This window comes from Cnephaeus nilssonii (genome assembly GCF_951640355.1).
Source record: "Cnephaeus nilssonii genome assembly, chromosome: X".
Classification (NCBI taxonomy): Eukaryota; Metazoa; Chordata; class Mammalia; order Chiroptera; family Vespertilionidae; genus Cnephaeus; species Cnephaeus nilssonii.
In genome coordinates, this window is record NC_137071.1 from 40,402,561 (window position 1) to 40,415,472 (window position 12,912).

The 12,912-nt window shown below is 41.6% G+C and overlaps 1 protein-coding gene and 1 pseudogene across 3 annotated transcripts in view; both read left to right on the top strand.

Moving 5' to 3' along the window:
* The window catches only part of ZDHHC15 (zDHHC palmitoyltransferase 15), a gene marked incomplete at both ends in the record, with an annotated part of 368,662 nt that overhangs the window by 115,646 nt on the left and 240,104 nt on the right, over nt 1-12,912 (top strand). The window lies entirely within an intron of this gene.
* Nucleotides 256-627, top strand: LOC307095997 (10 kDa heat shock protein, mitochondrial-like; annotated as a pseudogene). Its single transcript has one exon. The product of its transcript is annotated as a 10 kDa heat shock protein, mitochondrial-like (transcript).

A 12,912-nucleotide genomic window follows, 5' to 3' on the forward strand; every position in this document is an offset into this window, starting at 1 on the left:
AGTTCTGTACCTTGGTTGTGTGGCTGCTTCCCAAGCATCTTTATCTCACACACTATTGCCAACACTGCAGTGTTAATGCCTATACCACAGGCACTAGTACCACCACTGCCCCATACCAAGAGCCACTCCAGTAGCTTCATGTATGCCTCCACTCCAATCTGACCCCGTGGGCACTCCATGGTCACCATGCATCAAACTTAATTGACACAACTACTGTAAGTGGCTCAAAGGATTTCCTCAGCCATGATTTCCACCATGGGAGATAAAACCCTGCAGCTACAGCATTACAGCAGAGTACAAACTGAAGAGGCAGGAGTCATAGCAGGACAGATGTTTAAAAAATTTCTTCCCCTCTTGGACTGAGTATTAGTTGAAAGTAGTGCTGTGGAAACTGTAACCAAAGTAGGCATTATGCGTCTAGAAAAATCTCAAGGAAAGTCTTGCAAGCAACAGTAGTAGCTGTTGGATTGCCCTCCAAAGGAAAGGGTGGAGAGATTCAACCAGTTAGCATGAAAGTTGAAGATAACATTTTTTCTTCCAGAATATGGAGGCACCAAAGTAGTTCCAGATGACAAGGATTATTTTTCATTTAGAGATGGTGACATTCTTGCAAAGTGTGTAGACTGAAATGAAGAACTATTGAAATGGCAGCACCTGAAGCTGCCCATTTCATTGAAGTTCTGAAATCTTTCATCATATAAACAATTTCCAAGTCTTGTTTATAATAAACTAATAATATATACACTAATGGCATTCAGTGTCTTAAAATTGTTTCACTGTACTGATATAGTTGTTTGTTTGTTTTTAAAAAAAGAGAGAGAGATCAAGAGGAAAGTGGCAGCCTTTACCACTGAAGACCCTCACAGATCTCATTACTGCTTCATACACATGCAGTCTTGGTCACTGAGGACACCTTTAGTCTTGGCTGATGCTGATCACAGCTGAAAGAGCTTTACAGATACTATTACACTACACCTTCCCTGGAGCTGGAACTTCCTCATTCCACTCAGCTGGCACCTTTGCATCCATCCACAGGTGAAGGTATTTCCCCACTGAAACCATTCCTTAAAATCAGGAAAAGGTGACTGCTCCATGAAATATCCACACATCTATACAACACTTCAAGAAACACAAAAGCTCAAGGAAAAATTACACCACCTGAGGAATACAAATATCCTAGTAACCAACTGCAAATTCATGGAGATCTTCAGGGGAAAAACAAACAAACCTCAAAATAATTGTTTTAAATAAGCTCAGAAAATTATAAGAGAACACAGATAGACAACTCAACAATCTTAGGAAAAGAATATATGAACAAAAAAGAAGGCATACAAAAAATCATAAAAATGCACCATACAGAATTTCTGGAGCTGGAATGTACAATGAGTGAAATGGAGAACTATATAGAGAACATCAGTAGCAGACTTTATCAAGATAAAGAAAGAATCTGCAAACTAAAAGATAGGTCATTTGAAATTACCCAGTTGAGTGTGTGTGTGTGTGTGTGTGTGTGTGTGTGTGTGTGAGAATTAAAGTGAAATAGTTCATGAGAACTGTGGGACACCATCAGACAAAAGAATATATGCATTGTGGGAATAAAGGGAGAAGGGACGAATGGACATAAAGCCTATTTAAATAAATAATGGCTGAAAACTCTCCAAATTTGAGGAGAGATTTTGTCATACAGATACATCATGCTCTAAAGTCTCCAAACAGTTTCAAACAAAAGTGGATTTCATGAGAACACATTATAATCAAACTTTCAAAAATCAAAGTCAAAGAGAGAATTTTGAAAGCAGCAAGAAAGAAAAGGCTGTTAACTTACAAGGGAACCACCATAAGGCTATCATTGGATTTCTCAACAGATACCTTGCAAGAAAAAATAGAGTGAGAATGTATACAAAAAATGCTGGTAGAAAAAGTGCCAACAGAGATTGCTTCAGTCAACAGAAACATCTTTCAGAAATGAAAGACAGACTTGGCAACCAAAAAACAATTCAAAAATCAAAACATGATGGAGTTTATAACCAGGAAAACTGCTTTACAAGAAATGTTGAGGGGAGTTCTTCAAGCTGAAATAAAAAGATGCTAATTAGTAACATGAAAACATATAAATGTTAAAATCCAACTAGTAACAGTTAGTATATAGGCCAACTTAAAATAGTCCAATACTATAAAGGTGGTGTATAAATCATGTCTAACTCTAGTATAAAGGTTAATAAGACAAAATGTTAAAAATAACTTTGCTAAAACAAGTTGATAATGGGCATACTATAAAAAGATATAAATTGTGAAATCAAAGATATAAAATGTTTGAGAGAAAATATGTCAGTGCTTCTGTATGCAATTGAAATTAACTTTTACAAGCTTCAAATAGAATTTTACAAATATAAGATTTTTTGTAAGCTCCATAGTAACCACAATAACAAACAACCCTCTAGCAGGTACACAAAAGATAAAGAGAAAGAAATAAAAGCACATCACTACAGAAAATAAGCAAACAACAATGGAAATCAGCAAAATTGAAGAAAGAAAAATAGGAACTACAAAACAGCCATAAAACAATTAACTAAATAGTACAGTATATGTTTATAATATATGACTACTTTAAATGTGAATGGATTTAAATTATCCAATCAAAAGAGTAGAGTGACTGTCTGAATTTAAAAAAAAAGACACAACTATTTGCTGCCTTTAAAAGAATCATTTCAGGTTTAAAGAGGCTCATTAGCTGAGAGTAAAAGGATGAAGAAAGATATTCCATGAAAATGGGAGCCAAATGAGAAAAAAGATAGCTGTACTTATATCAGGCAAAATAGAGTTTAAGTCAACAACTGTTATAGGAGACAAAGAAAATAATTATACAAAGGTAAAGGGGTAAATTCATTGAGAAGATATAACAGCTGTAAATACAGTATATATTCACCAAACATTGGATTATTTAAATCTATAAAAATTATTAATAGTACTGAAGGGAGAAATAGACAGTAATTCAATAATAGTAGGGGACTGCAAAATCTGACTTTAACATGGATGGAATATTCAGATGTAAAATCAAGAGGAACTTTCAAGATGGTGGTGAAGTAGGTGGAAGTTGCAATCATCTCAAATTATCAAACTGGAAATAAAATGAAATTTAAAAAACCCAATCATCCTGAATAACCAACTGAAGACTAGCTGAAGAGGAGTCTTATAAGCAAGGATTTACAGAAGAAGCCACATTCAGACTGGTAGGAAGGTTGGTAATATGAAAAGGGCTGGCCCCACTCCAGCAGGTAATGGCTGAGGTTCCAGAGGGATATTTCAGCTGTGGGGTGCTCCCCTTAAGAATTGTGGGACCTAAACCCCAGGCCAGGCTCTCTAACCAAGAGCACCAGAGCCAGGAAGGTGTTCTCACATAACATCTTGCTGTGAAAAGCAGCAAGATTTGTCTGCTAAGAAGAGACAGAATCCACAGAAGACACAGGCACAGTCTTAAAGGGCCAATGCCCAAAATTTTGTTCCCAGCCATTCACCACTCAACCTGGTTCTGATGGACGGAGTTGGGAGAAGAGTAGGGGTGCCTGAGGAGAGTCTTAGGTTTGAGGCTCTGGGAAAGAGGCTGGAATACAGCTGCTAGGACCCCTGTATGGAGTTATTCTGTCATACTGCAATTTTTATCTTTCTTGGGTGGAGCACTCCCCTCTGAGCAGCATCATCTTGGGAGAAAGCAATTACCCCATCCTCTGGAATTACTCTTGCCCCACCCTGCAATGCCTAGGAGCTGTTGAGGAGTTGGCTGCATTGGCCAGGGTGTAGAAATGCAGACACAGGGGTGTCAGTGACTGGCTTTGGGGTGGAGTTACACTCCCTACTTTCCTGTGAACTTCACTGGTGCTTCTCCTTCATGAGAGATGCAATAGAACCACCCTCCCATGTTTCCAGCTTCACACAGACCCAACATCTGGGCTCTGGAGGCCCCACTCTGCTGACTACTAGGGGCTCATCCCTGTTGAGGTCAGGGCAAAATCCAGGACAAGACTCAATTGTTTGGCTCTTGGGCAGGGATCCTACTTACCATCTTCCCTAAAGCCTGAACAGCACCTCTGCTTCACGAGAGTTTGACCAGCCCCATCTTATGAAATCCAACAGAGGTTCTTTCAGTGTCTGAGCCTAACAGACAGCCCTCAGGTCTAAGCAGTAGAAATGGATTTAGGGGTACCTTGGGACTTTTGCTGACAACCCCTGGGCTTGGTGCTAGCAAAAGCCAGCCTTGGAGTGCAGCTTGATCTTACCCAGGTGCACCTGAGCCCAGCAGAGGCAGCCACAACAACCACAAACTGAGGATTGCTTTTAGCTTTAAACATGTCACTGAAGGATGGCACAGACAATCTATAATAATAAAAGCATAATATGCTAATTAGACCCGACAGCCAAACAACTTTTCAGATGTCATTCAGGACGTCCTTCTGAATGAAGCCATGGAGTCAGGGTCCAAGGCACAGGCAGTTAGGGACAATCAGGCAGGCAGGAAAGCAGTTAGGGCCATCAGTCAGGCAGGCAGAATGGTGAGGGGCATCAGGCAGGCAGGCAGAGTGGTTAGGGGCATCAGGCAGGCATCCATAGTGGTTAGGGGCATCAGGCAGGCAGAGTGGTTAGGGGCATCAGAAAGGCAGGCAAGCAGTTAGGGGGGATCAGACAGGGAGGTGACTGGTTAGGGGCAATCAGGCAGGCAGGCAGAGGGGTTAGGAGCAATCAGGCAGGCTGGCAGAGGGGTTAGGAGCGATCAGACAGGCAGGCAGAGTGGTTAGGGGCGATCAGGCAGGCAGGTGAGTGGTTAGGGGCGATCAGGCAGGCAGGTGAGCAGTTAGGGGCAATCAGGCAGGCAGTCGAGTGGTTAGGGGTGGTCAGGCATGCAGGCAGGCAGAGGGGTTAGGGGCGATGAGGCAGGCAGGCGAATGGTTAGGGGTGGTCAGGCAGGCAGACAAATGGTTAGGGGCGATCAGGCAGGCAGGCAGAATGGTTAGGGGTGATCAGGCACTCAAGCAGTGTGGTTAGGGGAGATCAGGCAGACAGGCAGGCGAGTGGTTAGGAACCAGTGGTCCCGGATTGTGAGAGGGTGCAGGCTGGGCTGAGGGACCCCCACCTCCCTGTGCACAAATTACGTGCACCATGCCTCTAATGTCTTATATTGACCTGCACCAGAGTCATTCTAAAGTGTCCCAAAACCAACGAAGGGGCCAGCTTCAGGGAACATTGGAGAAGGATCCAATAAACTTCCTAAACTCCATAGCCAAAGGGAGATTGCAGCAGGCACTAAACCATGCTGAGGCACACTCTACTTTTTTTTTTCATTCCTTTTCCTTTTCTTCTTTTTTTTTCTTTAACTTTTATTTTATTTTAAAAATTAACGTTTAATTTATGGTATAAGGTTATCTTGACCAAAATATTTAGCACATCCTACATTTATTAAAATTTTATTTAGCTGTTTAAAGTATTACAAATAGTAGTACATAAGTCTCCTTTATTTCCCCCATGGACCTCCCCCTCCTCCAGATCCATGCATGTTGTTGCAATGATAAGAACTCTTTTTTTACTGCAGCGTAGTATTCCATTGTGTAGATGTATGAGAGTTTTTAATCCACTCATCTGCTGATGGGCACGTAGGCTGTTTCCAAATCTTAGCTATGGTGAATTGTGCTGCTATGAACATAGGGGTGCATATATCCTTTCTGATTGGTGGGATATATTCCTAGAAGTGGGATTACTGGGTCATGTGGAAGTTCCATTTTTAATTTTTTGAGGAAACACTATACTGTTTTCCGCAGTGGCTACACCAGTCTGCATTCCCACCAGCAGTGCACTAGGGTGCCTTTTTCTCCACATCCTCTCCAGCACTTGTCCTTTGTTGATTTGTTGATGATAGCCATTCTGGCAGGTGTGAGATGGTACCTCACTGCTGTTTTGATTTGCATCTCTCGGATGATTAGTGACTTTGAGCATCCTACCTAATAATAGACAAATATACAAATTGACCATACCTTGCTACACCCAAGCCACGCCCACCAGCCCAAGCCACACCCACCAGCCAATCAGGGCAAGTATGGAAATAAACCGAACCAAGATGGCTACAGCCACCGAGAGCAAGGTTTCTCAGGCAACAGAGGGAAACAAGCTTTCCGCCTGCCCTTGACAGGCCTAAGCCTCCACTCAAGCTACAAAGTTTCAATTATAGAAGGTAAACAAATTCAAACTGAATGGCAGCGGCCACGGAGCTGGAGAGACCAGGCCAGGGTTGCCCGCGGTAATGGAGAAAGCAAAGCTTTCCGCACACCCTGGCTGGGCTCAGGCCTCTGCTTAAGGCTACAAAGTTTCAATTATAGAAGGTGAATTAACTCAAACAGAAATGGCTGCCGGTGGAGCATGCAGGAGGCTTGGCTCCGCTCCAGGCTACAAAGTTTCAATTGTAGAAGGTAAATAAATTCCAGATACCAGTGCCTCTGCTTGGGTTGCCAGGGGGCGTGGCTGGCCTGCAAACCACCACAGGCCCCTTGCTCAGGCTGCCCCATGCCCCAAGGGAACCCCCACCCTTATCTGGGACACCCTTCAGGGCAAACCAGCTGGCCCCCACTCCTGCACCAGGCCTCTATCCTATCTAATAAAAGAGTAATATGCAGATTGACCACCACTCCAACACACAATATGCCTGCCCCCATGTGGTCAAAGAACCTGCCCCCATGTGGACACAAGATGGCCACCACAAGATGGCCAGCAGGGGAGGGCAGTTGGGAGGCACCCGGCCTGCAAGGGAGGGAAGTTGGAGGCGATCAGCCCTGCAGGGGAGGGCAGTTAGGGGTGACCGGGCCGGCAGAGGAGGGAAGTTGGGGGCAAACAGGCTGGCAGGGGGCAATTAGGCATCAATCTGGCTGGAAGCGGAGTGGTTAGGGGGTGATCAGGCTGGCAGGCAGAAGCGGTTAGGGGCAATCAGGAAGGCAGGCAGGCAAGCAGTTGGGAGCCAGCAGTCCTGGATTGTGAGAGGGGTCCCAGATTGGAGAGGGTACAGGCTGGGCTGAGGGACACCACACCCCCCCCCCCCGCCGTGCACGAATTTCGTGCACCAGGCCTCTAGTGTTTTCATATGTCTCTTGGCTTTCTGTATGTCCTCTTTCGAAAAGTATCTATTTAGGTCAGTTGCCCATTTTTTGATTGGATTATTTATCTTCCTTTTCTTAAATTGTATGAGTTCCTGGTAAATTTGGAGATAATATTGGCAAATGTTTTCTCCCATGCTGTGGGCTGTCTTGTTTTGTTGATGGTTTCTTTTGTTGTGCAGAAGCTTTTTATATTTATCTACTCCCATTTGTTTATTTTCTCCTTAGTTTCCATTGCCCTAGGAGCTGGATCAGTAAAGACATATTTGCTATTTTGGTGCCTATGGCTTCTTCTAAGATTTTTTATGGTTTCCCATCTAATGTTTAAGTCCTTTATCCATTTTGAGTTTATTTTTGTTTATGGTGTAAGTTGGTGATCTAGTTGGTTTGTTTTTTTTTTTGCAAGTGTCTGTCCAATTTTTTCCAGCAGCATTTATTGAAGAGACTGTCTTGACTCCATTGTATGTTCAAGATCCCTTTGGCAAATATTAATTTAGCATAGTGTTTTGGGTCGATTTCTGGGTTCTCTATTCTATTCCATTGATCTATATGTCTGTTCTTGTGCCAGTACCAGGCAGTTTTGAGAACAGTGGCTTTGTAATACAGCTTGATAGCTGGCATTGAGATCCCTCCTACTTTGTTCTTTCTCAGGGTCACTGCAGCTATTCGTTTTTTTTTGTTTGTTTGTTTTTGTTTTTTTATTCCAGATGAATATTTGGAGAATTCTTTCAAGATCTCTGAAATATGCTGTTGGTATTTTATTTTATTTATTTATTTATTTATTTATTTATTTATTTATTTATATTTTGCACATAATGAAGCAATATTTTATTATTTTAGAAAAGCATTTCCAAGTTTTCCCAATCATAAGATTCACTAAACACTTATAAAAAAATATAGATTCCAATGATACACCTCAATATAGTTGAATTGGAATATTCTGTGACTAGACATGAAAATCTGTATTTTTATAATGCTGTTGGTATTGTAATAGGGAGTGCATTGAACCTATAGATTGCTTTGGGTAGTATGGATATTTTAATTATGTTGATTCTACCAATCCATAAACAGTATATTCTCCCATCTCTTTTTTTTCAATGTCCCTTAGTTTTACGTGTACAGGTCTTTTACCTCCTTAGTTAAGTTTATTCCTAGGTATCTTAATTTTTTTGCTGTGATGCTAAATGGGATTTCTCTTTTAGTCTCTCTTTCTGTAAGTTCATTGTTGGTGTATAGAAATTCCATATATTTCTTAGCGTTTATTTTGTATCCTGCTACTCTGCCGAATTCATTTATTAAGTCTAATAATTTTTTGATGGAGTCTTTAGGGTTTTCTATGTACAGTATCATGTCATCTGCAAATAAGGACAGTTTTATATCTTCTTTTCCAATTTGGATGCCTTTTATTTCTTCTTCTTGTCTGATAGCAATGGCTAGTACCTCCAGTAGTATGTCAAACAGGAGTGGTGAAAGTGGGCATCCCTGTCTTGTTCCTGTTCTTAGTGGAAATGGTTTTAGTTTTTTCCCATTGAGTATGATGTTGGTTGTGGGTTTGTCATATATGGCTTTTATTATGTTGAGTTATGATCCTTCTATTCCCACCTTGCTGAGAGTTTTTATCAAGAAAGTGTGTTGGATTTTGTCAAATGCTTTTTCTGCATCAATTGATATGACTATGTGATTTTTATCTCTCAATTTGTTTATGTGATGTGTCACATTTATTGATTTGCAGGTATTGTACCATCCTTGCATCCCTAGGATAAAACCTACTTGGTCATGGTGTATGATATTTCTGATGTACTGCTGGATCCAATTTGCTCGAATTTTTGTTGAGGATTTTGGCATCTATGTTCATGAGGGATATTGGCTTGTAATTATTTTCCATTATGCTGTCTTTATCTGGTTTTGGTATTAGGGTGATGCTGGCTCATAGAATGAGCTTGGAAGTGTTCCTTCCTCCTGAATTTTTTGGAATAGTCTGAGGAGGATAGGTTTTAGTTCTTCCTTGAATGTTTGGTATAACCCCCCAGTGAAGCTGTCTGGCCCCGGGCTTTTGTTTGTTGGAAGATTTTTTATGACTACTTCAATTTCTTCCATAGTTACTAACCTATTGAGCTGTTTAGATTCTCCCTCATTGAGTTTTGGAAAGTTATATTTTTCCAGGAATATGTCCATTTTCTATAGGTTGTCTAGTTTGTTGGAGTAGAGTTGTTTATAGTATTTTTTAACAATTCTTTGAATTTCTGTGGGATCTTTTGATGATTTTGTTTATTTGGGTCCTCTCTCTTTGCTTCTTAGTGTTCCTGGCTAGAGGTTCATCAATCTTGTTTATCCTTTCAAAGAACCAGCTCTTGGTTTCATTGATCTTTTTGTTTGTTTGTTTTTGTTTTTGTTTTTGTTTTGTTTTTGTTTTTTTTTTTGGTCTCTGTGTCATTTATTTCTACTCTGATCTTTATTATTTCCTTCCTTCTGGATACTGTGGGCTTTTCTTGTTGCTGTCTTTCTAATTCTTTAAGTTGCAAGGTTAGATAATTTACTACCAGTTTTTCTTGTGTTTTGAGGTAGGCCTATAGAGCTATAAACTTCCATTTCAAGACTGCTTTCACTGTGTCCTTTAGATTTTGGATTGTTATGTTTTCATTGTCATTTGTTTCCAGGATGCTTTTTATTTCTTTTTTTTTTTATCTCTTTCGTATCCTAATCATTGTTTAATAGCATGCTATTTAGCCTCCAAGTGTTTGATATTTTCATTGTTCTTATTGTAGTTGATTTCTAGTTTTTGTCATTTTGATCTGGAAGATGCTTGTTATGATTTCTATCCCCTAGTATTTGAAGAGACTTTGCCTGTGTCCTTAAATGTGGTCTATCTTTGAAAATGTCCCCTGTGCACTGGAGAAGAATGTATATCCTGTATATTTGGTGTGAAATATTCTGTAGATGTCAATTAAGTCCATCTGATCAAGTGAGTCATTTAGGATTGCTGTTTCTTTGCTGATTTTTTGTTTAGAGGATTTATCTCGTGGTGTCAGTGGAGTATTAAAGTCCCCTACTATGACTGTATTGCTATTGATCTCTCCTTGATATCTTCCAGAAGTTGTTTTATGTATTTGAGTGCTCCTGTATTGGGTGCATATATGTTTACTAAAGTTATATCTTCTTGCTGAATTGCTCCCTTTAGTATTATGTAGTGGTCTTCCTTATCACTTGTTATGGCCTTTACTTGGAGGTCTATTTTGTCAGATAAATATATTGCAACCCAGCTTTTTCCTCATTTCCATTTGCCTGAACATTTTTTTCCATCCCTTCACTCTTAATCTGTGTGAATCCTTTGTTCTGAGGTGGTTCTCTTGCAGACAGCAAATATATGGTTCATGCTTTTTTATCCATTCAGCTACCCTATGTCTTTTGATTGGAGCATTTAATCCATTTATGTTTAATGTTATTATTGATAAGTACTTCCTTGTCATTTTTATTCTTAATGTTTGTGTTTCTTCTTGCCTTTCTGTTTCTTCTTTTTATAGCAGTCCCTTTAGTATTTCTTGCATTGCTGTATTGGTGGCAATAAACTCTCTTAACCCCTTTTTGTCTGTGAAGCTTCTGATTTCACCTTCAATTTTGAATGATAGCTTTGCTGGGTACAGTATTCTTGGATTCAGTTTCTTGCTTTGCATCACTTTGTATATTTCATTCCACTCCCTTCTGGCCTGGTGTGTTTCTGTTGAGAAATCAGTTGATATTATAATAGGAGATCCCTTGTAGGTAACTTTCTGTCTCTCTCTGGAAGCCTTTAAGATTCTTACTTTGTCGTTGGTGTTTGCCAATTTAATTATGATGTGTCTTGGTGTCAATCTTTTGGGGTTCATCCTGTTTGAGACTCTATGTGCTTCTTGGACTTGCATAGATTTTTTTTCTTGCCAATATCAGGGAATTTTCCTGTCATTATTTCTTCAAACAGGTTTTCAATTCCTTGCTTCTCTTTCTCTCCTTCTGGTATCCCTTTTATGTGAATGTTTTTTTGTTTTGTGTTGTCCCAAAACTCCCTTATGCTCTCCTCTTGCTTTTTAAATTTTCTTTCCAGTTGCTGCTGTGTTTTTTCCTACCTTGTCTTCTAATTCGCTGATGTGGTCCTCAGCCTCTTCGAGTCTACTGTTTAAGCCTTTTATTGTGTTCTTTATTGCAGTTATGTCGCTCTTCAGGTCCTCTTGGTTTCTTTTCATGTTGGTGACATTCTCACTCAGCTCCTTATAATTCTCATTGAGTTGTGTGTATTTGTCATTGAGTTGTCTGTATTTGTCATCCAGCCGTTTGAGCATCCTTATAACCATTACTCTGAATTCTTTCTCTGATACGTTTTTAGTCTCAATTTCATTTAACTCCCTTTCTGGTGATTCCTCTTTTTCTTTCCTTTGGGGATTGCTCTTTTGTCTTCCCATATTTTGCTGTAACATTTTAATTGTAGATCCGTTTGCTTTGCTACCCAGGTTCTTTTGTGGATGGTGGTACTGGTGTGACCTCTCAAGTCTCCTGGGCTTGGTAATCTAGGGTAGCTCCCTACTTGAGCTATTTGGGTTCTCTTGAGGTAGGCCTGTGAGCTGGAAAGGCGCAACTGTGGTGTCTAGAAGTCAGCTGCCATGGAGTGGGGTGTGTCCCTATTTTTGCTGTCATGCACCCTTAGTTGAAATTGAGCATGCCCAGCAGGGATTTACAATGGCACTCAGGAACCATCTGTTGGGGTGGTGGGGCTCAGGAGGCCTGCGCTCTGGAAAGGAGTGACTGTGGAGTCCAGAGTTCTGTAGTTTTGGTGTGGGCAGACTCAGCTTTTGCTGCTGCTTCCGTGGATGGATACACACACCCCCAGTGGTAGCTCACAGGGGCAACCACGGTGCATTTGCAAGCAGGGTGTACTGGCGTACTCTGAAGGTCCTTGGTGCTGAAGCCGCGGGATTGTGGTGACTGTAGGTAGGTATCCCAGAAGAGGGAATTCAGAGTTTCTACAGCCCAGCAGTGTGCCCCTGTTTGTATAAGTGCACGCCCAGCAGGGTGTCACAGAAGCCCCCAAGGGCTGCCTGTGGAGGGGTGGGCTTGGGAGGCCTCTGTGCTGGAAAAGCATGTGACTGTAGTGTCCAGAGTTCTGCAGCTGTGGCGTGGGAAGACTCAGTTTTTGCTGCTCCACCTGTGGTTGGCTAGGTGCAGGCTCCCAGTGGAGGCTCACAGGGGCACCTGTGGTGCATTTGCCAGCAAAGTGCACTGAAGCATTCTGAAGGGCCCTGGCACTGAAGCTGCATAATCAAGGCATCTGTGGGCAGGTGTCCAGGATGAGTGAATTCAGAATTTCTTCTGCCGGGGGAGTGCGTCCCTGTTTGTCCAAGATTGCACTCAGCTGGGGCTCACAGTGGCTCCCCCAAGCGCCCTATGGATAGATGGGCTCAGGAGGCCTGCTTGTTGGAAATGCGCAACTGTGGCAGTGCCTTTGCTGGTGCAGAGCTCTCACGCACTCTGAGGGGCCCTGGCGCTAAATTTGTGCAGCTGGGTTGTTGCTGTGGGAGCAGTGCACCTTTGGAGGTGGAGGTCCCAGGGTCCTCAGGTCTGCAGGTGGGGCATCAGGGTTTTGGTTGGAGTGGCTGCTGGCTCGCAGACAGTGTCCCAGGCCTGTCTGGCTGGTGGTGCTGATGATTTCTTAGAAGAGGCTGCTCTCCTCTTCAAGATCTGGGTCATGTTTTCTTATCCATTCAGTCACTCGATGTCTTTTGATTGGAGCATTTAATCCATTTATGTTTAATGT